The 23,661-nt window shown below is 39.7% G+C and overlaps 1 long non-coding RNA gene across 1 annotated transcript in view; it reads right to left on the reverse strand.

Annotated features, from left to right (window-relative positions):
- Nucleotides 1–11,526, reverse strand: part of LOC107838254 (uncharacterized) — a 43,966-nt gene extending 32,440 nt beyond the window's left edge. The window contains exon 1 of the long non-coding RNA XR_001664321.1: nt 11,032–11,526. This is a non-coding gene — a long non-coding RNA (uncharacterized LOC107838254). The remainder of the gene's footprint in view (nt 1–11,031) is intronic.
- Nucleotides 11,527–23,661: the final 12,135 nt, after the last annotated feature.

Raw genomic sequence — 23,661 nt, forward strand, 5'->3', positions numbered from 1 at the left:
TACATGTAAATCTTGAAAGAGGGAAAGAAATTAAGAGTTTATGCAAAGTCTCTGTCATTGTGTTCAAAATTTACACAATATAAAAAAAATATCCATCTCCCACAACTTTGGCCCAACTCTGAAAACCATACAGCTAGTGCGGATGCAGAAAGTCTTACAGCTTCCACTTGTTGCTATGTGGGTATAAAAGTAATACAATCTGTGTCGGTTCGTTTCTCCACCGTCTCCTTTATCGGTATTATTATCCCTGCACAAAACCACCCACCAAACTGCAATAATTACTGCTGTGTGTGTTTGAGCTCAAATATACCCGACTACAGTATATATAACACTTTATATTGGATTCATAATTGCATAATTAGACATAATTGCAGGCACTGTGGGCTTGCCTGACAACCTAATGAGGCAGCTGTAAAATAGCTGGTGGTTCCACTTGTAAGAAAATAATCAAAGACTACAAGATAAAAGGGCATACACAGATAAACACAGCCAACCAGTAGAACAGGCCCTGGGCTACAACCAAGGACAAAAAAGGGAAACTAATAAAGAAAGATAGGACAGAGAGGGTGAGTGAGAGACTTTACAACAGTCTTTGTACTCAATGCTGTCTGAGTTCACTGGGAACTAGAAATGAGCTGCAAAACTGGATGATGACCGGAATCATCAGGATATTTTCAACTTGATTGGTCCTGTGGTTGTTTGGAACGTGAACAGTCAGATCTTTATCATTATAAATAAAACTGACTATTATTATTATTGTTATTGTTGTTGTTATTATTATTATTATCATTATTCATTAACACAGTCTCTCCCTGTCTGTCTTATTCGTATATTATAGTCTGAATGCAGGTCAAAACTTCACCGATCGGCCACGTAAGTTCTGATCAATGAACATACAGTTATGGCCAAGATTATTCACAGCCCTGGCAGATTTAGGTTATCTTGTAGCATTATCAGCGTGTTTCTTCTGACTGGAAGAATATTAACATTTCAGAGCAGCCCACACTTTCCCAACATGCATCTGATCTTTGAAAGGAGCTAAACATTTGGATTATGGCTGAGAAGGTCTTCCAACCTGAAATATTTCAAGCTCATCTAAAACAAATAATCAAAATGCCATTAGAAACACACAAAATGCTGGTCAGCAATTATAAGTAGGCTTTGTCCACTGATTTCTGAGAAGGCCGTAAATAGAAACATGAATTATCATTAATTATAATAAAATGTGTAATATTTTTAACATTACTTTACTGTCTATTGAGAGATGCTTCTGTTAGTTCCTATGAAAAACAAACTTCTTGGTTGAATGAAAAATAAGTCTGAATCTGAAACATGTATGAATAATTTTGGGCTTAAATGTAACTTCCTCTACTTCTTAAGATGACCCCAGAGTTCCCTTCACACTTAATAAAAGTGTAGAAAGGACACACACAGAGACATAAAAACAACAACAACAAAAAAACGTGAGCCCCTAAATTGCCGGCCTAATGGCCACAGTGATTGATGCCTGGTTAATGATGAAGAAAGGAGCGCAATTGATTCATGTGTGACATAGCTCTGACTCCTGGTTAACGGCTCTTCTTTGCCATTAGCCATAATGAGTCAGAACTGACACTGCCAAAGATACAGTGCCTGCACTGCTTTGTTTATAACGGCTGCTGAAAGCAGGACCACCTCTCAGCTGACAAACTGGCAGAGAGTCCTGTCACTGCAGAGTCATTAGCGAAACCTATGGCCACGCCAGAATCTACAAATCGAATTGCTTTCCTAATAAGCCACAATATGTCACGGCAAGTGGGCTGCTATAATAGCAATGATAGCTCACCTGAACAACGTGAATTTACCTACCATGGAACAGCTGCATTCGCTGCCGGTTCTGGAATGTGGCCGGTAATCTGTCACTGAGCCCTGGCATTAAAGCAAACACATCCTTGCGAAGACAAATACCACTGAAATCATTACAGAAAGTGGGGGGGGGAGGGGAAGTAACACAAAAAGCAAAACGACAAATTCTTAAATGTCTTCAGCTGTTTTCAGATTTATTTTCTTGAAAAATAGACAGTTGCTATAAAGTGGACAGGGCAGGCTCAGTTGAGTTTATTCTGTGCAGTTTATTTTCAGACAGACAAATTACCATCAAAATTAACAGTGCAAAATGTGGCCTTGTCAAATATATAAACATATTGTTTACAAATGACAAAATCTGAAGACTTGACCGGTAGAGCTCCCCCAGCTGGCCATTCCAAGTGTGAGTCAAAGTCTGTTTCTTTCCAGACGAAAGCTTATTGACATCCTCTGAAAACCACACATCCGTCACGTGGTGACTTGATCATAATTAATTCAGTGCTGTGCTATTAACCTTCCAAACAAAGCTTACAAATGCTTGTTTTAGCACCAAACTGAATGTAATAAGTGGAATAAGTAGCAGAATGTAATGCTTAACCTGTATTGTTTCTTGAATTTTTCACCAATGAACTCAGTGATGCATTCGCTTGGATGAAGAAAAGTTTACTTTTTAGCAGGGAGAGGGGGAGATTGGAGGAGGGTTTCAGAGTGAGACAGTGCAGGGTTTGGCCAGGAGAGATGGCTATTAGCAGTGTAAATGAAGGGAAACATGTAATGACAGGACCCCAGAGTTACTAACAAGGGTGATGGATGATGTTCAGCTCAGACACGAGGCAGTTCATCACTCACCTCAGACTTAAACAAACATAAACACAGTCTTACAGCTTTTCTGCTCGCACTAAATGCAGCCCTTTTTCTCCCTTATTAACCTTCTACATAGCCACTTCTACTGTAGCCACAAGACATTCAGCATTGTAATGTGTGCAGCTCAAACACACAGGCCTCACAACACTTGCACTCGACAAATGCACCATTGTACTTCAGTCACTTAAAGAACAATACTGGGTTTTCAATATTCCAAAGTATATTAATGAATACCAGGTAGAGATTCCATGTAGAGAAACATTTACTCTCCAGAATTAGATGCTTTAAAAAAAAAGAAAGGTACCAATAGTTCACACTGCTGAATGTGGAGTAATGGTGTTGGGGATACTTTCTCAAGCCTCTGGGCCCTTTAGTACCGGCTGTGCATTCCTTAATTGGCACACTGCCTACATCAGTATTGTTGCTTGCTGTTTCCATCTGTTTATGACCACAGTTTTTTCATCTTGCAATGGTTACTTACAGCAGAATAATGCACCAAGTCATCTCAGACTGGTCTGTGGTTGACAATGTACCCCAATGGCCTCCAGGTTCACCAGATCTCAATGTGTACCCCTGAAGCAAAACACGAGATTTGCTTCGGGGGCATACAGCCGAGAAATATGGACCAGCTGAGTGACGCTATTATGTCAACATGGTCATAAATCTTAAGTCAACACCACAAACAAAATAACGGGAGTTTTTAAGGCAAAACGGGATTCAATCTGGTACAATCTGGTACTAGCATGGTGTACTTGATAAAAATGCCTGTTAAATGTGTATTAAGAAACAGCAATCCCTCTCTGGCAGAATGTCAAAACTTGAACATTTAAAACTGCAATATGTAACTTTTTAAAAATATACATGTTTTTTTCCCCCCATATTTGTTAAAACTATCAGAAAGAGACAGATAATCTGTGGGGGAAAAAATCGAGGTCCTCTGCCTTCTCCCAGTGCTGCCAGCGCTAATTACAAAAATACAGTTTGGTCAGAAACAATCAAGCAGAGCTAGGAGGAGGGTCTTAGCGGTGTCAGTCATGCTTGTGTATACCCTGCTGATACCCATCCCATTGCTCTCTGTTACACTACAGGCTCTTCCCGATAGCAGAACCTGCCGTGAATGCTAAGACTAGTGAGCATGGCAACCAATGATGGTGGAAAAGCAGTTTTTCGTTAGCGGTAAGTTGTTTCTCCACCATTAGCAGATTTAGCAGCGAATGCATGAGCCTGATTGATGGCGCTAAGACCTTCCTCCTGGCTCTGATTGATTGTTTCTGACCAGGAGTGGTGTATTTCAGGATTGAGGTATTACAGAAACATTTTTAGCAGTGGACTCTGTCTAAAGCTAACATTTTAGTTTGCTTATGCTCAGTCTCTGATGGTGACCCACTCTGTTGTGAATGGTTAGCTGAGCGGTCTGAGTGGGAGAACCCTCGCGCCTACAAACAGCGTAAATGAAAACACTGCATTGTGTCAAATTAAAGCTCAATATTTCTCCCCAATGATGCTCTTGCTCTCTCCTCTGGTCTCCTCTCCATCATTGCTGTGCTAGTCAAGGGAAGCGGCGTGGGGCTTAGAGGTGCTGGATAAACATTAGATCTGCAAAGTGCTTTTTCCCCCCAGTCTGTGTGTACCTGGGTAATAGATGCAGTAATGGAGTTTGCTCAGGCTAAGGTAATCCTAGAGTTGTACGCGCAGCATCTGATGCTGTTTCTCTCTTCTGATGTCCTGTTCCACAGCAGGCACTGATGCTGTTGTTGCAGCTGTCACTGTTACTGAGCCACACAAGCCATTCTGGAGCAAAACAAAAGAGTGCATTTCATTGTGTGAAAGAGTATTGCCTGATGGAAGTATTGGGTGCAAAAGCAGGCATGTATGAGCAAGTGGGTGTGCGCGAGTGCCTTTGTAGTTTAAAAGCGAGGAAAGGATGTAACGATATATGGCTGTTTGGATGTTATAAATCACCTGTGGGGGGAGGGATAAGAACAAGGCTGGGGGCTAAGAATGAATTTACGGGGTCCAATCTCCTAGAAACAATTTCTTTATGTGGGTTACACACATTTAGAGTGGCTACTCGTCTCTGATGGGCCTCAACTGACCACAAACGGCTTCTGGTGATGGCCAATGAAATACAGCGCAACCTTTTATGGGACATGCTTTTTATTTCTTTCTCTTTATCCCTTGTGGACTTGCTTGTCTGCTTCTGTCAATGTCTTTCATTTCTGTTTCGTTTTTACTCAACACCATTTCTCTTTTAATTAAGCAGAGGTTAATGTATTCAGGTGGCCGAAGAGAAATGTCTCTTTTTATAGGACACAAGGTGCAGTTATCGTAGCCTGGTAAAAGCCATCCCCTTGTTGTATGCTTTGCTTCTTACAGAGGGTCTGTGCTCTCTGCTGTTGAGAAATGATTGCTTCCTGGAGGCGTGGATTGTGATAAGGTTTTGCATGTTACCCAACCCCTAAAATTTGGCCATGAAGTTTGTAATGCGGCAGTTCCGACGCTTTGACGCCTACCAGAAATTGTGTGCACTGAAAACAATGTGGGGAGTAGAGCTGCAACATCTTTGCCAGCAATCAAATAACTTAAGCGTTCTTCCTATTCCGGCTTTAAGGGCTCAATGTTTGGAAGAGTGACAAACGTGTTTGCTTCCTTTGCTGCAACTGCCAAACTACAGCCATGGCAGACTACAATTCTGAAACAGTGCAGAAAATCAACTTCTTGGTTCACGACTCCTCCTTCTCTTTGCTGATTCACCCGGTTGAAATTCAACCATAGAAACTGAGCTCTGGTTGTCCCAGACAGAGCACAGAAAGGAGATGAGAATAGAGTGGAATTGCGTAGGAATCAATCGCCAGGCTACAGTTTTCTTCTTCTGTTTGTTCTTTTTCAAGGTGTCTTCTCTGTTAAAATATTCCCCTCTTTTTGTTGTCTTTCTTTGCAGTGGAGCCTTGACATTACTCTTAAGGCCCAAAAGGCTTATTGGGAGAAAAGATGGATAAAGGAAAGAGTGAGGGTAATGCTGCAAAGGGAGTTGTATGTGTATGCATGTGTGTGTGAGAAAGAGAGTTAAAGGCACACAAGAAGATATAAAGCAGTGAAATACATATATCAATATCTTTCAAAAGATTAAATACCACATCATTTTGTTAACTTCTTAAAGCTTCATGCAGAATGCACAAGCAGTGAGTAAACAAGTTCTTTTCAAATGTCCAGACAATACGAACAGGAGGAGATTTTGGACCAAAGGAAAGGAATGATGATGATATAGCCAACTCAAAAAATAAGATATTACACAATGTTGGGTTTACAAGACAAATTTTTTTTAAAAAAGAAAGAAAATTAACAAATATGTAGCTTTTTTTGTCTGTTTGTTTGCTTGTTTTGACAGGGGGGAAAAGCATATAAATTGCTAACTGTGTCTTAAAGAATCTGTTATCTGAATCTGTTAACTAAATCCAGGTTTGACAAAGCCATGCTTTTCAGTTTCTATGCTTTTCTGATTCTAAGTTGGTCCTGACACTAAGTTATTACTCATAATAAATTACTAATTACTATTTGACATGCTCTGTTTTGTGGTGTTAAAACAGAATTAAGGCTACAAAAATCTCAAAACAGACTTTTTTGAAAAATCTGTTCAGTTTGGATTAATCCCTCAAAGATTTTATCAATCCCAGTATTAAGGATGCGATGAATAAATGATGTTCGGACTCATTAAAAACTGTGAAGCAGTTTTAGTGTTTATCAGTGTTAAGAAGCTTGCAAGCAGATGCTAACTCATTAGCAGTTATTATCATCATTAGCAGTCATTGTGATTGTACAGTACTTTAAAAAATACATTTGTATCTTATCTGTCACTCTGTCAGTGTTTCTCTTTTTCCCCAGTACTTAAAGTCCTACCAAAAAAAATAAATAAAGGTTACCAGTAGTGAAGGATTCTTCAGTGCTTTTTGTATTTTCCCAACCAACACTTGCAGACTTTTGTAACACTGTAATTACATCAAAATGAGAGTCTCAAGAATACAGGGTGTAAATCTATCTTCATATCCAGGGACCATAGTGGATAACACTCTTTTTTGTTAAGTGCAGCCGATAAAGTAACTTTGTGAGACAAACTATACTTTCACTAGAACAGTGAAAAATGTCCAATTGAATGGCTAGAAAAATGAAAACAACCAGGATTTTTCCGGTGCCCAATCTGAGCCCAGGAATCAATCAGCAAGCTTTAAGTTGTAAAAGAGCTGCATTTTTTTTATTACTTCTTATGGCACGGTGTGATATGTCATGCAGTTTTCCTCTTCTGACGTGGTCTTTACTGCATGTAAATAAAGTGGTGTTATGAGAGTGGTATTACTGTTGCCTTTTAACAGGAAAGTCCTGCAGTCTTTCTGAGTTTTCATGTTCTCCCCATGCATGTCTGAGTTCTCCTCAGGTACTCTGGCTTCCCACCACAGTTCAGAAACATAACTGGTGGGTCAATTGGTCTCTGTATATTGTCTTTAGGTATACGAGTCTGTCTCTGTGTGTGGTTCTTTGCCTATTACGTCTTTGTGTTGTCGTGATGAACCGGTGACATGTCCAGGGTTTACCTCTCGCCCAATGGCAGCTAGAGATAGACACCAGCACCCCCAACGACCCAGGCAAGGAAGAAGTGGATATAGAAAATGTATGCACCAGAAGTACTAGAAGCAGTTTCTTACCTTAACAAAAACGTGAGATTTTTAAAGAGGTTGTTTTTAGCAATGTTGCAGATCTTGTTCGAATCTAGTTTTATATTTGTCTTGGGTGGCCATAAGTGGACAGATCCGAGCGGGTCACTTTACACCTGGCACTGAAATGCATCTCCACGTGCATCTCCGGTGACCACATGAGATCGGAGCTACTTCCCCACTCTCTATGCAAATAAACAGATATGCTAGTGTAAGTCACCCACTTCCAGCCCAATCCCACACGGTATTCAGTGATGCCTTCTATTTTCCTGTTACGTTAGAGGTGAAAAGTATTTCAGGTTTGTCTAAGTAAACAAATCATTTTAATAAACACTTTAGTGGTTTCAAGGTAAATATGCTCCAAGGCTGGCAAGTAAATAACACACAATCCAGGACATAACCTGTCTGTGAAATAAGATAGCTAACAACAAGGATGTAATAATAATGGTATTTGTGCCAATCTTTCACAGATGGACATTATTTACAAATACATTCTGATTAAGAACACGTCAGTTACAGGCAATTGCAATTTTTACCCACAGGAGGGCGCTCACATGTGCTTATAATGTGTTTGGTAAGTACCAAAACTGATTGGTGTTTACCAAGAATGACTGATGAAATCTGAAAGCAGCTGGATTTTCTGATGAAAGAGCAACAGCAAACCAGTGTTAGGCAAACCTAATGGCAATAAAAGCATTACAAAATATACAAAAATAGTCCAATCATATACAAAAGGCAAGTCATTTGTATATTTAATGTAATTCCTTATACTCTGGCCTCATCAAGTTTGCAACTTTTCATACTTTATCAATATCTGATAAGAGTTCCCCATAAGCTAAATGAACACAAGTGAACTTTTCTGTCCCTATTAGCCGATGACATTCATGTCATTAATACTTATTGTAAACCATTTATTCAATGTAACTCAGTGCCTAGTGTTTTTCCCAAATATGTCCTCAATAACACATTTCCAAACCTTTGCAGCTAAAGTAAATTAAAACCAATCCTCAAATATTACTTGAAAAAATAAAAATCAGTTCCCCCACCCTACAGTCTTGTTTTTTAATCTTGTTTCCCAATACATTTGCTCCCTTTCCAACCTCTACCTTCTCTCGTTGCAGCATTTGCGTGCCTGTGATTAATAATGTGAGCACAAAACCAGAAACTGTTTATTGAATAAGCTCGTGACACTAACGGTGTATTGTGATTTATTTTGCTCTGTGGCCGCATTAAAAATACATTTGAGCCATTTCTGAAAGCTACCAGTGAGTGGCCACATATTTCTTTCCAATAATGCATTTGAGTATCTCTCCATAAACACCCAGAAATCCAATCCAATCTCTGCGGCTGTTCCGCTCGCCACCTCCCTACTGCTTTTCCTTCCTGTCAGTCAAGTCTGGAGCATGTCCAAAAATTATATACAGTTTTGTTCAAATAGCGGCTTCAAAGCACAGATGCCTTGGCTTTTGTGGCCTGAGCTGAAAATAACAAGAAGGATGTTACGCAGTGTAAATTCTCATATTCTGTGCCTTGCAAAGGCATTCTTGCCACTTGAATTTTTCAGCATCTTGACACATTACAACCACATTTTTTTATTTTTGTTTGTTTTGTTTTTTTTCAACAAATTCACAAAAAGTTGCATAATCATGAAATGGCACATCAAAATCTAAAGTCTACCATGTATTTGTAATTAGCCCCATTTAATCTGATATCACTAAATCAATTCAGTTGCCTTCAGAACTAACCTAAGTTCTAAACAGATTTCAGATGTGTGTCATTTAGTTTCACAATAAAGTTATTCTGTGAAGGTTTGACATGTTTGTTAGCGAACAAGCAGCATCGTGAAGACCAAGCTACATACCAGAGAACTCAGAGATAGTGTTGTGGACATTTTAAAGCTAAATTATATTGTAAAACTCTATCCTAAGCACCAAACATTCTCACAAACCGCTGTTCAATCCATAAAGTGGCACACCTGCAAACTTACCAAAAAATGATTGTACACCTACTCTTACTGGGTGAGCAAGGTTAGCAGCCTGGTGGCCCAAACATAGTCTGCAAAAAATGTTTCTTCTCTTTGCCAAGGCTGCAAGAGCGAAAATGACATCATTCTTTTCTGGCAGCTGTGGTTTGATAGTTCTTGTAGCTTCTTCTTGACATCCCAACAGAGTTTCTTTCTAGTGTGATGCCCAACAGGTACACTGTGACGGGTAAGAAATGTAAAGTGGGCATGCTTACTACACTGACTTATGCTAGAGTCACAGGTCCCAATGATGTTTGTGCAGGAAACATCATTGGGAAATGAAATTATTGTTCTCACCACCTCAAGTAAAGGAAAAAAAAAGAATTCTGGTCTTGAACACGCCTCATCTCATTTAGGTGTTCCAGAGATCTATCATGTAAGAATATCTGTTTCAGTCATGCACTCCACAACCCTGTACTTTACGGAGAAGTGGCAGGAAAAAAGTAATTCTAGACGTTAAGGTACCATTTGCAGTTTACCTCGAGGTTTGCAGGGCGCACTATCAAACATGTGGAAGAAGATAGTCTAATCAAATGAGACCAAAATTGAACTTAGGCTGTAGGCAGAATTCTGTGTATTGAAAGAAAAACTAGCACTGCACAACATGGCCACCCAGAATGATGGGGGGTGGCATCATCATGCTGTGGGGGCAAGCTGGTCATGGTTGATGGAAAGATGGATGGAAATAATTACAGTACAGTCCTGTAAAAAGAAAAAAGTTAAGAGGCTGAAAAAGAATGATGAATAATTTGGATCAAAGTGTTAAATGTGCTAAAATGGCCCTGTCAAAGCTAAGGCTGTTACCTCAAATCTGAATAAACTTACCGACGTTTAGCCATACTGTGACAAAAATGTGAGAACGTTCAAGAGTAGAGATGCTTAAATACATTGAATGGCAACTCAATATCAATAAGTTAAAGTGTTTCAAGAGCGTCAGATTCAGGCTTGGTTATAAGACAAGTGAGAGTGTGTCGAAGAAACACAGCGCAAATAAATGCATGAATACCCGGTCCAACCTTTTCGTACAGCTCATATCTATTGAACAAATCAACTAAAGAGATAAAGAACCGAGACAGGCCGGCTCCGCCGATAAATATATAACACGTGCCCGCAGACGCCATACAGATACCTCACCTGCGTGGCAATCAAGAGGGAGTGCGCGTGCGCTCATTTGTGTGTGCGCGTGCGTCCGAGTGAGAAAGAAAGAGCTAGGGGAGCCTTCGGATAAGCGGTGCAACACCTGAAACAACCGCAATCATTTGTCTTCTCTGTAAAATCACCACTGTCTAAATGAAGCTGATTGCAGGGCAGCAGAATGCCTACCTTTTTTTTTTCCCCCCAGCAACTCTTCCATAAAATCCTCTCCATTTGTATCCCCTAACACGGTCAGAATAAGATGCAATCCGTTCCATTGGCAGACTTAATAGACTTAAGCTGAAAAGCTGTGATGCAGTTTGTATTCATGCGGAGCAGATGTGCGGCGTTCATGACTTTTTATCACGCTCACTTTGCAGGCAGTAAATAAAAAGCGCATAAAATGCACTCCCTTCCCTCCCTCTGTGAAAAGTGTGGAGGTTACCCAGAAATCCTTACCTGTTGGTGCGGTGTGGTCCTGTTCTGTTAACCCAGCAGGTGAACCTCTTTCCTCATAGCCACTCCACTATCCGAGACGGAGGAGATTCTCGCATGCCCTCTGCGCTTACACCGTGAAGCGGCTCCTTTCTGGCACAGAGCAGGAAAGTTACACCATACCATCCACGCGTCGGAATATGCGGAGATGAGGTGAAAAGACAGGAAGCTCTGACCCTCCTGCCTTGAAACCAAGCCTGCTGCCCTCTGCGACCGATCCGCTGCTGAAAGAAGGATCCCTGAAAGTTCCGTTTCTCCTCTCCTCTTTCACACAAGAAAGTTCCCTAAGCCATGTTAATATGATGGAAACGCCCTAAATGGGCTTTTATTTGGCGTGGGGGAATCTTCTTTTTATTCCTCGAGAAGAAAGTGAGGACACCGCAGCCGGTGGCGGGACAGAGGTGCGATTGTGTCGGGGCGTCACGCAGACTGCTGATGCGCTCCTGTTTGTCCTGCCTGGAAGATGTGGAGCGTTTGCTGTAAGCTGTGATAGTGGTGCACCGCCCCCTAGCGGACTGATGCGGAAACATGAGTCCATAGAAGCAAGGCGTATGCAGCAAGCCCTAAACGATACTGTACACTAATGTGACTAGAGCCAGATGGGCTGCGCAAGGACGTGTGGGATACATGATATTATTCATCAGCTGTCAGTGTGCCCTGGTAGTCAGACAGAAAGAGGCATGGGCTAATGTCGAAACACAATACAAACACGCACACACGCAAACTAATTTAGGTGCATCAGGAACGCCCCGAGGAGTTTGGAAGCTGGATACAGAGTGGGGGGTTCTTGCAAGAATCACGCCCTGGGCAAGAACCTCCTTTTGTTGTCCAACACACATTAGTGCACGCCCACTCCCTAACACCTCAATAAAGAGCCTTCTTACTATGTAAATGATCAGATGATGTCTTAGAGCCAGATACAAAAAACAATTCTCAGAAATTCTGAATTAGTTTTTTTATTGTTTGTATAAATACAATAAAAAGTTTTCTCTTTTTAGCCACAATGGCACACATTGCTTTTGCTTTCATGTAACCATACAATAGTTTTATGATGAAAAAAAACAAACAAACTATTCTTTTCATTAAGCATTTGATCTTACTTTAAGAGGTAGAGGTCTAGTGCTAAGAAAACACATTTTTTCAAGTAGAGAATTAAGATTTTATCACTTCCAAATAGTTCCAATTTAGAATACTGTCTACCGAGAATAATTAAACAAGTAATCAGTGCATACTTCTAAAAAAATAAATTAAAAAAAACAGCTAAATACCTCTAAAATTTAGCACAGAATAATTGGTTTCAAATGTTATTCCAACCGAGTTCAATGTCCTACATTAAAATTGGTATTTTCCTACAGTGCTTAGATGATGTCCATGACAGTTTAATGAAAGTATCTTGCAAATTCTACAAATATCCTGATAGGTCACAAGAATTGATTCATTAGGTAACTTGCATAAAAACATTCAATATGTTCTACGGATGCATCTGGCAAACCAATGAAACTTTCATGAGAGTAGCTTTTCATGAAAGTTGTTAGGGAGTGGGCGTGTGCTGATGTGTGTTCATTTCATTTTTAGGTTTCATGATGGCATCTGGTATAGTATTAATAAAAGATGGATGAAAGCGTCTGGCAAGTTACCTACACATTCTGTAAAGCAATAATCAAGAGCAATGAAAGTAACCTCTCTGTTCTAAATAAATATGGCCTGCATCATGAGGTTAGAAAATTAATTTGGGGCTTTTTTTTTTTCTTTTTTTTTGCCATGTGGCACCCCTGGATGTGCTGACCTGGACAGATAGCCTTGTTTCCCATATCAAAAACTGCCACTGGTTGGACTAAAGGGAAATCCTAAAGTCTGTGACCTATTAAGATGTAGCTGTGATCTGTGTGAGCGAGTCTCTCTCAGCTGTGAGAAGTTCACATTAATCTGATCTCAGCCTACCTGACCAACAGGAGCAGAGTGGCAGATTGTCACCATGCAAGCAGAAGTGCCTCCTTGTTTTCGTGTGTGTGTGTGTGTGTGTGTGTGTGTGTGTGTGCGTGTGTGTGTGTGCGTGTGCATGCGTGTGTGGGTGTGTTTTCCACTGGCTGAAATGACCCTAGCTGCCCAAAGAAGTTTACTCCCAACAAGTGACTCTGGCCACTGCAGTTCATTTGAAGAAGCAAAGCCGAACCGGGCTGTAAAGTGCGACTGCCTGTGTTGTACAGGAGAATCGGACAGACAGGAGCCGACATGAAGTCACACCGCAGAGAGACTCCTGTTTGTAAAGCACAGCACAAAGCACGGCTGAAGTTCCATATGTGTTTGAGATGTAATCGAGCCGATGATGTATGGTTGCCCACACATGTGACAGAACAATTGATCCGAAGACAGGGCTGTGATTGTGCACATGCGGTCATACATCATTTCACCCAGTGAGCTAATCTGTTACTCTGACCAACAGTGTATATCCATGATCTCACATCTCCTTTCTGCCCTATTTCTTGTACTTTCAACACCCTCCTCACTGCCCTGTCTCTCTTTTTCTTTTTTTTTTTACCAGCTCTTTTTGCCTTTTGATGATCTTCTCGCCGTGCTTCTTGGTTCTTCTCTTTCTTGCCAAAGTAACACTGTTGTATCTTGGATAACCTGAATAACCCAACCAGGGGATTATTCTTCTGTTCTGCTCCCTGGCAGCACAGTTAAAAGTCAGCATGTGGACGGGGAGATAACAAACAAGCGACTCGCATGCATGCAACGTCCCAGAGCTGCTTGGAAGCCCTCAAAAATCATCCTAATTCACTTGGGATTGGTGGCATTTACCCACATGCAACGTTTCCCTCACATGTACTCACACACCCGAAGACGTACACCACAGTTGATGGTCTCCCAGTGACTCAAAAAGGGATTTAAACGTGTGCCAATCGGAGACCTCTGTGCATTTCTGTTACAGAATAGATAGTGAATTCTCTCCGAGAGAGGCTTTGCTGATCACATGACAGCCTTGGAGCAACATGCTGTGTGCGCGCGTGGAGTGGCACATGCCAGCACTCACACACACACACACGCGCACACACACACACACACACACACACACACACAGAGAGCCATTTGAACATTATAATAGAGAAGCTCAGAATAGTCCAATCAAATTCATTTGTCATACTTTTCCCTCAGTCGGCTCACTAAGTCAGCTGAAATGGAGACAAATGCTACAGGACCAGGAGATAATCTGCAGAGACATGCGGATTTTACCACACGGCTCTGTGCTAATACTCATAATCATCAGAGCAATTAATTATAATAGACAGTGCATTGTTTGGCAGCTGTCAAAACCTCAGAGGGAGAAGTTGGTTTTCTTTTCTAAATAACATTTTAAAAAATGAAAGACTGATTTCCTATTTTTGTTCATGTCCAAAAGAAAAAATTGCTCAATGCCCACCAGTTCTTTCATAGTTGTCACAGAGCTGCTTGGTTTAAGGCTTTGCTATTAAGGCTCATTTTGTTGTAATTCTGTGGTCTTAAATTGGTCTTGAATACAAAGACAGTTTTGCTGTCTTTGTACTTTTTCTAAGTGCAACTCTAAAAAAAAAAAAATACGTCGCCAGTCCATTGACTTATTCTGTATGGGAATTAAAATCATGACCATCACTCTAAATTAGGTAAATTCATAGCTATGTAAAAACATAATGAAGATATTTTTAAAGTTATGATTGCTAAATTAAAAAAGGCTTTTGTTAGAAAAATAAATGAAATAAGAGTCAGAGCTTTTTATGTTTTTCTTTTGCCTTTTATTGTTGCTTAGTTGACTTAGTTGACACAATCAGGAGGAAAAAATATTTTATTTCCCTTTTCCAGTATTTTTTAGATCAAGATTGTTTGGCATGTTATTCAGCTGATATATCTTGTACAATTCAGACCTAATTATTCCGAACATGCATGTACATATCATAAACGGCAAAACAATGTCATTTCACTCTGCTATTGTTCTGCAATACAATGACAATTTTAGAAAAATTGGGCAACTTTCTTAAAGAGCCCACTAACTGGACATTTTACTAAAAGTTACCATGTAAATCCAAGTTATATGGTAACTTCACAACAATAAGCAGATATGTCGATATACAGAGAGACATGTCGTCTCCAGGATTGCAAAAGCTCCAACATTAGCATGTGAAAGACAGCAACTGGAAGCTATTTCTGTCACTGTTATTGTTACTGGCTGACTTATTTATTTTCTGAGCAGTTTTTCTATCTAGCCTCCATCTCTCTTTCCAGCTTCACCCGCTGTCTTTCTCAATGTTATTCTCCTTTTCAGTTACAGTTCCTTGCAAAAGTATTTAACTTTCTCACAGCACGCTCGTTATACCCTCAAACTTTAACACATTTAATTAGGAGTTATGTAAAATATATATATATTTATAGGCAGGCTAGATGACTTTAAAAAGTTTTTGCAGACAAAATCTGGTATGTGTGATATGGATATGTATCCATTTTTTGCTATTTAGTAGTGCAGTCTGTTGTCTTCCGAAACCAAAAACTCCAAGTGTGTTCAATTTCTTTTCTGCAGGAGATCAAAGAGGAATGTGCAAAAATAAATAAATAAATAAATAAATAAATAAAAACTCAGAGCTCAAATTCTGCAACATTATATGATTATCACAAGAAATAGCAGTAGAATACTTTCATCGTAGATCACATAATTTGAGTTTGGTGTAAAGACAGAGCTGCCCTCAGCAGAAAACACTTTATCTCAGATAGCAGCAGGGGGCCTCCAGCTTAACTCTTTCTCTCCCCCTGCTCTGCTTGACTCATTTCACTCAAAGATGTAAAATGTTCAAACGAAGTAATTCCTTCAAAGACATGATGAGCATGAAAGGCCACTCTCCACCCTCATTCTTAATTGATGGTCTTGCATCGCAGCATGAAAGCCGCTAAGTCTTGCTCGAGACCCTCATTAGCAGTAACTGCACTAAAGTTAGCTCCACTAAACTTACATTACAACTTTCAGACACACCTTTCACTCGTCCACTTTCAGCATCATCCATTCACTTTTTACATGTCAACTGCAGAGTGAGGTCCTTTCGCAAAACAATAATCTCTCTCTCTCTCTCTCTTTTTTGTTGCTCTTTTCAAATGTTGTCTGACAACTGTGGGGAAGTATGATCATCTTCATCTCTCCTCTTCGCCTGTCTTTTTTCAGAAAGCATCACGCCACACCTCCTACCTTCCTGTGACTGTTCAAACCACAGCTATAAGTGCCTTTCTCCAGGGGAAGCCAGTCCACGTTAGCATGTGGCCTGCAGGCAATTGTTAAGCCTTCGTCTCCGGAGCCGTCTGACAGCTTGATTGACAAGATGAAAGAGATGCGATGGCAGCACCTGGCGATCATCCAGGAGGACCACCGCAATGATGCTGGAGAAAAGGACGCCTGTGATGCTCTGCTTGCAGCTTAAAAAAAAAAAAAAACAGCTGCATTTTCTTGTTGTCACGTCTGCCTCTTTCACTAGTTTATGTCTACTATCTCACGGAGGTTTTTGCAGAAAACAGCTGCCGAGATCCAAATTTTTAAGATTTGCTAATATGGTGCTACATTCACTGCCCTCTGCTTTTTAAAACACTTTCTACATTTGTATGGAAATGTTTGAGTATATGATGTACAATATACTCAGGTTCCTCAGATGAACCTTGTAGAAACCAGTGGTTGGACAATTACTTTGTAAGTCATACGTAAGTTCGAAGTTTTCTGTTCATATCTATTGTCAAATTCTAAGTTATTGTACCAAAGATGTTACCGGACTGCAAAATAACACGTTTCCAAATATTATTTGTGCAGCTTCACTGACGTACCTATTAGGAAGAACAAGCAGGAAGTGGAAGTGAACTTCAAAACATTAGTAAAATCTGCTCTGCTCTTGCTTTCCACACTAAATATCACTGCAGTACAAAAACAGAGAAAGATTTTTGTCCTTCTGCCGTTCCCATACTTAAAGTTTGCAGCAGATGAAAGAACTCTGGATGCTTCCAATTTATTTTTGAATGACTTTATCTTCCCAGGTTTGTCTGAACAAGCCGGGGATTGTCTTGTTTTATATATTTCTGCTTAATCAAAAATGTTACAAAAAAAACAACAACAAAAAAAACACTTTTCTTCACTGACTTTGTAAAAGTTTATAACAAATTCAAAATTCTCTGCAATTTTCAAGTGAATAAAAATAGTGAGTAAAAAGGGAAAAGAAAAAAGAAAACAGGAGAGATGTTGCAGCGCTCAAAGCAACGGCACATGATTTTCACACCAGAAATCAAAAAATGCCAAAGACTTGTTAGTTTATTTCTGAGCTCTCTGACTCATTCAGAATACCGATCAGTTTACACCACCTCAAGGCCTGTAAGCCAAGTAGTTTCAAATATTAAATATTTAAATTAAGTTTAAAATTACATTATTATATTTTAATTTAGATTAATTTAATTGCCGCTGCCATGTCCTCGCATCGTCTTATTTCTGCTTTTATCCCAAAATGTATTAGCCAAGCCGTAGCACGACGTGGCAACAATTAATGTGTTTCCTGCTGAGGTGAAACGTAAAGGTACTTCCTGTACAAGTTCCTGCTAACATAGACCTCACTTTAACAGACGTGCTCTGGATCTGAGAGGAGAAAATAAAAAGAGGTTGAGAGCACTCACTGGTGCTTCGTCTGTTCTTAAAATGGCACTTCATTCTGCCTCTTTGTCAGGTGGTTCACTAAAATACATGAATCAGAAGAGTAACGGGGACACCTTATCAGGAACAGATTGTCCTCTTCAGAAATGCACCAACATTGGGCACAGCAGTGGTGCAGCTGGGATAGAGCATGCAACCCAAGTACGGAGGCCTCAGTCCTCAACATGGCCGTAACGGGGCCTCATAGTTTATCATAAACCAGCATGCAGCGGACACAGCAAATATCCTCTAAAACTGCCTGTTGCATTCTTTGACATTGTTTTGTACAGTAAAAGTGAAAAGTATGTACCATTTTTTTATTTTCACTTCAGAACTGCACACCAATTTGTTTCAACACATATTGCTGAGCAGATGAAACAAAGGAGCAGTCGCTTGCTGAAGTTGCAAGAAGTAACTGAAATTATCTATAAATGTCTTTGGTAAAAACTGGTAATCATCTTTCCTCTGATAAAATCTAGACTATTTAAGATTCTGGTATAAATTAACTGCAAAGACAACCGTAGAGAAAACACATTTTGTCAAATGAGCTGCTTTTGGAAGAAGAAGAAGAAGAAGAAGAAGAAGAAGAAGAAGATGACACCTCATGGTGATGATATCAACGGGGAGAAGAGTCAGTTATCCCGCAGGAGGAGAAAGATACGCAAGCCAGCTGGACGGCTCTCGCTGTGCAACTTGAGAGGGTGCGAAAGGACTTGTTCCCGAAGCTTTTTTAAATATTCAGTGGTGAAAGCACCCAAACCAAAAAGGTATTTTGAGCAACAGCCAGTATTTATTTTGTAGATGTTCCAAACGCAAAAGCAAGCATCTCTTCGTCTGTTTTTCTTTTGCTCGTTTTCTTTCGTATCTTGTCCACTCAGCCACCACCACCAATATGAACAGCAGGACAACAAGGTCATGTGTACAATCTGCTGAGATACATGCCTTGTAATGCAACAGCCGCTTCAAATCCAAAAGCCTTTTAGGAAAAAATAAAACCCACACACACACCAAAAAAATCCTGGATTACTTCGTTCCACGCGGCCTGTTTTGGGATAGGAATATGTCGGACTTCTTCTCTAAATCTTTTTTAATCCTCTCTCATTCTCAGTTTTTTTTCCTGTTTTTCTCTCTTTTCTTCTCTAAATCTCATAAACAGCTTTAGTTCTTATCGGGATGGGATCAGATAGGGGGGAGGAAAAAAACGGTGGAGGAAAAAAGTTTTCCGCGGATGCGTTTGTCAAGTTTATGCTGAACTTAAGTAGAGATAGGAGAGTCTGAGAACCCCATAAAGCACTAGGAACATTGGGAAGTATTATCGATGCCCTATGGATCTATGGATCAACATACACAAACACAAGCAAAGATCCACGCCTTCAGCTTTGCATGCCGAAGCCGCACAGTTAGGTTTCTGACTCGGGTGGACTGCAACAAAACTTACGCTATTTCTTAAACTGTGTCGATTCTGTCCTTTTTTTTATGGTGTTTTCAAAAACCCTTTCAAACAAAGTCATTCAAATTTAAATTGTCTTCCAACTACGACTCGTTCCAGCCAAGCAGTGCTATGTGTGTCTATGGAGGCGTCACTGTGGAAAAAACAGCCACTGAAGCTGCTTCAGCCCACTGCTTGAAGACACTACACTGCATTCATTCATCCGTCCTCCTCGCCCTCCCTGTATCACACCCTCCCACCTGCTTCCCGACCGCCTCACTTACTCCCCCCCACACCCCCCTCCTCCCTTATGACAACACACCCTAGTGATTAATGGCGAACCTGCACTGACCACCGGCAGCACGTTTGGGAGCATTTTAAACGAGCGGCAGCAGGGGGTGGGGGGGATTTCCACAGATTTTTTTTTTTTTTTCCTCCTTTCCCAGCAGTCTCTTTTTCTCAACCGACTTAAGCTTATACTGAGGAAAAATACACCAGAGGGAGCCAAGATAAAAGACACTTTAGAGACAAGAGAAACAGGAAGCCCACATTTTCTGCCACTAATAGCAGTGTTTTGAAGAAAAATCAGCTTCAAGCGCGAGTAGGAGGTGGAAGACGAGGTCGATGGTTAAAAATGTCATAATGTGGAGGAATGTGATTCTTTCTACTGGAAAGTGGCCTAGTTTTATTTTTTTTTTTGTTTTTTTAATCCCCAAACTTCCTGTGTTCTGAAAGAAGGCATGTAGAAAGTGGAGCATATTCAAACTAGTTTTGTTCGAAGTATTATCTTATGTCGAACACTTCACCGTGAAGGCTTACACCATGAAAGATCAACACATATCCACAAGGGTAGATCTCAGTCTGTGGCATGTGAAGGCCCTCTAGTGGTCTAGCAGGTCCTGACTTCTATTTTCAGATATTGCACTGAAGGGCTTTCCGAAGTTTTCATCTTCTGACCCCGAAAATGAAAAACTGAACCCAACTCTTGGTTGAGCATGCAAGCCTTTTAAATGCTGCTGTTCATCAGACACATTTTATAACAGTGCAGAGCAAGCCAGTAAGAATAAAAGAAAAACAAAAAAACTGTTTCCAAATGGTGGTTTCATTTATCAAGGCAGGGAGGGGAGCAATTCAAACCAGTCACTGTGAAAAAGTAATTACTCCCTGAAACTAATAGGTGCTGGTGCAGCGAAAACAACTGCCGTCATGTGTGTAACTTACTGGCAATATTTTGTTAGATTATGAAAATTTTGGTCCACTTTACCGTGCATATTATTATTATTAATTTTTTTTAATGTTTAGCCACATTGGAGGGTTTTAAACCAGGAACGGCTTGTTTACGGTTATATCACAGCATCCCAAGTGTTTCAACTGCACTTTGGCTTGGCTATTTCAAAATATTCATTCAATTCAGTTTTATTTACATAGCGCCAATTCACTAAATATAATCTGGAGAAACTTAGCAAAAAAGAATATTTCAATCAAATCAGACATACATTCTAATTGAATAGTTATTCAAATTAGTTTAAAAAGGCTTCTGAATCCAGCAGGTTGCATTAAGTCATTGACTGGCAGCATTCCAAACACCTGGATGAGCATGACAGTAAAACGATAGAATGGTATCATCTACTTTATAGCAATCTTTCATACTGATAATTCATTTTTGTTGTCTACTGTCACTACACGCTCTCAACACAATGGTTAAGGATGAGTTTTTATCTGCCTAGATAAAAACTTTTTAAACTACTGTAATCTGAATAATTGCCTGAGCTTAATATATTGTTTACTAGACCTTACCGTCCTTTTCTTGTGGGTGTCAACTGTAGTGTTCGTGTAACACCACGAGGTGTCAGCATTTCCACACCGTTCAGCTTATCGCTGACGTAAGGGTGAGCTGAGGACATCAAGTAAAGCAGCTCCTGAGTAAACTTCCTCCGGGACATGAAGAGTGACTCAGTGGTCCACATAAGCCTCCAGCCTGTTTCCTTGTTTTCTGCGTTTGCTGATCCATATAAGGGAACAGCTGAATGAGATCATAAATGCCAACTTTAGTTTTCACAAAGATTTTATTGATATTTTCATTTGCCCTGAGGGAGAAAGCACTTTGAGCAAGACCACAGAATTACAACAAAATGAGCCTTAAGAATCAAAACGTTCAGTCATTGTGCAGTTTTTGATACAGAACGTCCTTGTGCGTCATTGGTTCATTATTCTTTCAATTAAGCCTTTTTCTTAGGAATAAATGACCACAATAAGGTACGAGGGCAGTATGTCTTAACAGATACAACAAGAATCAAGTATTTACATCAGAATTTGCTGGGAAAATTTCAGCGCTTTTGCAGATGACGTTCAATAATTTTTCCACAAATCCTGATTAATCTATTCAGTTCATTTGAGTACAGGCATGCCCTAATGACATAAAGGGCTGAATCACTTTTTATTATCTGCTTTTAAACTGAGAAAAGACAATAATTGAAATCTTTTAACCACAAGAGACTGTGGTCAAAAGACTCTGGCTGGCATTAGTTAGCCTCCAGTAACAATGTAAAAAAAAAAAAAAAAGTTACATATATAGTCGGGGTTAAATCTAACTAAGAGATGTCCTTTAAATTTCACATTAAAATAGTTTTCTAGGACATCGTTCTTTCACCTTGTGACACAGAAAATGTGGCACAGAAAAACTAAAGCCTTTGTCTGATCTAAAATGCTACATTGAAAGTTCTGAAGAAAATGATGAGAACCATATATTTCTCACGTTAGCTTTTCTTCATTATCTACCTGGAAGAGAACTTATAACTCTTCTTTTAACAATTAAAGCCCCTAACAGAACTAACAGAAATAGGAAAAAGACCACATTTGGCACAGGGCAGGAAAGATTGCAAAAAAAAAAAAAAAAAAAAAAAGAGAGATTTTTTTTATCTTGTTAAAAAGTGCTCAGAGGTTTTAAATTAGCAATTACTTTAAATTTTAAATGAGAAATTCATATTTTCATGAAGAGCAAGATACATTTAATCTGCCATGTTGACATATGTTATTTTATTTTTTTCATTCTGTTTATAAGCTGATGAAATAACTCAGATTTAGTTCAGTCCACAGTGAGACTGTTGTTCAAATAGAGGATTAGTAGTTTAATCTCTGGCTCAGGCTTGTCTCACCAACAATTTCACTTTGAAAATATAACTCTCAAATGTGTTTTTCTGTTGCATTGTCAAGCATTTAATTCTTTGTGCCAGTACGTCTGAAATGACTCCAGCGCCCATGAGCTTTTTCTCAAAATATATATTTGTTTATTGATGCCTTGCATATAACTGCCAACCAGACAGGTCAGAACAAATGTTATTAGGGAAACAGGTCTGAGACATCCAGCAATTCCACAAAAAAGACCACAGACTGCAGGGCATCCTCAGGAAGATTCAGAGATTTGCATCATCTCTCTCGTGTAGACTTGTGCAAAAATATTTACTGTTTTTCTATACTTTAACCACTAAAATAACTCAGAAGAATTTTTAAATATGAGTTACAACAACATTTAATTGTTACGACATTCAATTGCTGAATTCAGAAATGCAAGAGTATTTTTGAATTTGAATGGAATTTGAAAACATATTTTTAGACACAGCACCAAGACTACTGTTTTCTTGTTCTCACGGTTCCATTTCATAACGCCGTCATGCTATTACCTCCGTGAGACTTTTCATTTGCCTTTTTTTTTCTACAACTAACCAAATGATTCAGAACTTGATCTCTTTAATGACTTTATTAGCTAATGTTGACAATGCAGGAAAGAGTGTAAAAACATGTTTTTGACTTGTCAGAAAGTCCGCAAGTGTTTCAATTTCTGCGACATATGGAGCAAAAGTTTACAAGTCTTAAAACTGGACATGTTTAGCTGAGTATGAGGACAATTTCTAAATGATCCCTTACGATTGCTGCTCACACATACTTCTCAGCAGGGAGTATCCTGCAGGAGGTATGTTTTTAGAGTACGAAATATGAGGAAAAGGAGATTTTGTTGCCTGAGCTTGAGAATCCTGGGGGAAGGCAAGAACAAGCTATGGCATTTTCTGTGTTTTCTTTACATTGCATCAAAATTGCGATAGAGATATTTCATGACATTTGTTGTGTTTTATCAGAGTGTTTCTAAGTGTCCACAAAAGCAAGGAAGCCAATGAAAAACATTACAGAAAGTACCCAGACAGGGTGGTTAATCAGAAGGAATTCATCAGAAAATCTCAGCAAGAACCAGAGCAAATTGCTGTAACTAGTCCCTAAACATAACTTAATAGCAATAGAACTTGTTCAGTGACAGGAGAAGTAACTCTTATTCCTTCAGATATGGGAAGTCAATTTAGGACATGTGGGCCAGAGCGACCTGATTTTTAGAGAAATTGTTCTGTACTGTGTTGAACTTCACACAGAGGAATGCCTTAAACCAGAGGTTCCCAAACTGTGGGGCGCGCCCCCTACGGGGGGCGCCGTGTCATTG

This window comes from Poecilia formosa, unplaced genomic scaffold (genome assembly GCF_000485575.1).
Source record: "Poecilia formosa unplaced genomic scaffold, Poecilia_formosa-5.1.2 Scaffold232, whole genome shotgun sequence".
NCBI classification, from domain to species: domain Eukaryota; kingdom Metazoa; phylum Chordata; class Actinopteri; order Cyprinodontiformes; family Poeciliidae; genus Poecilia; species Poecilia formosa.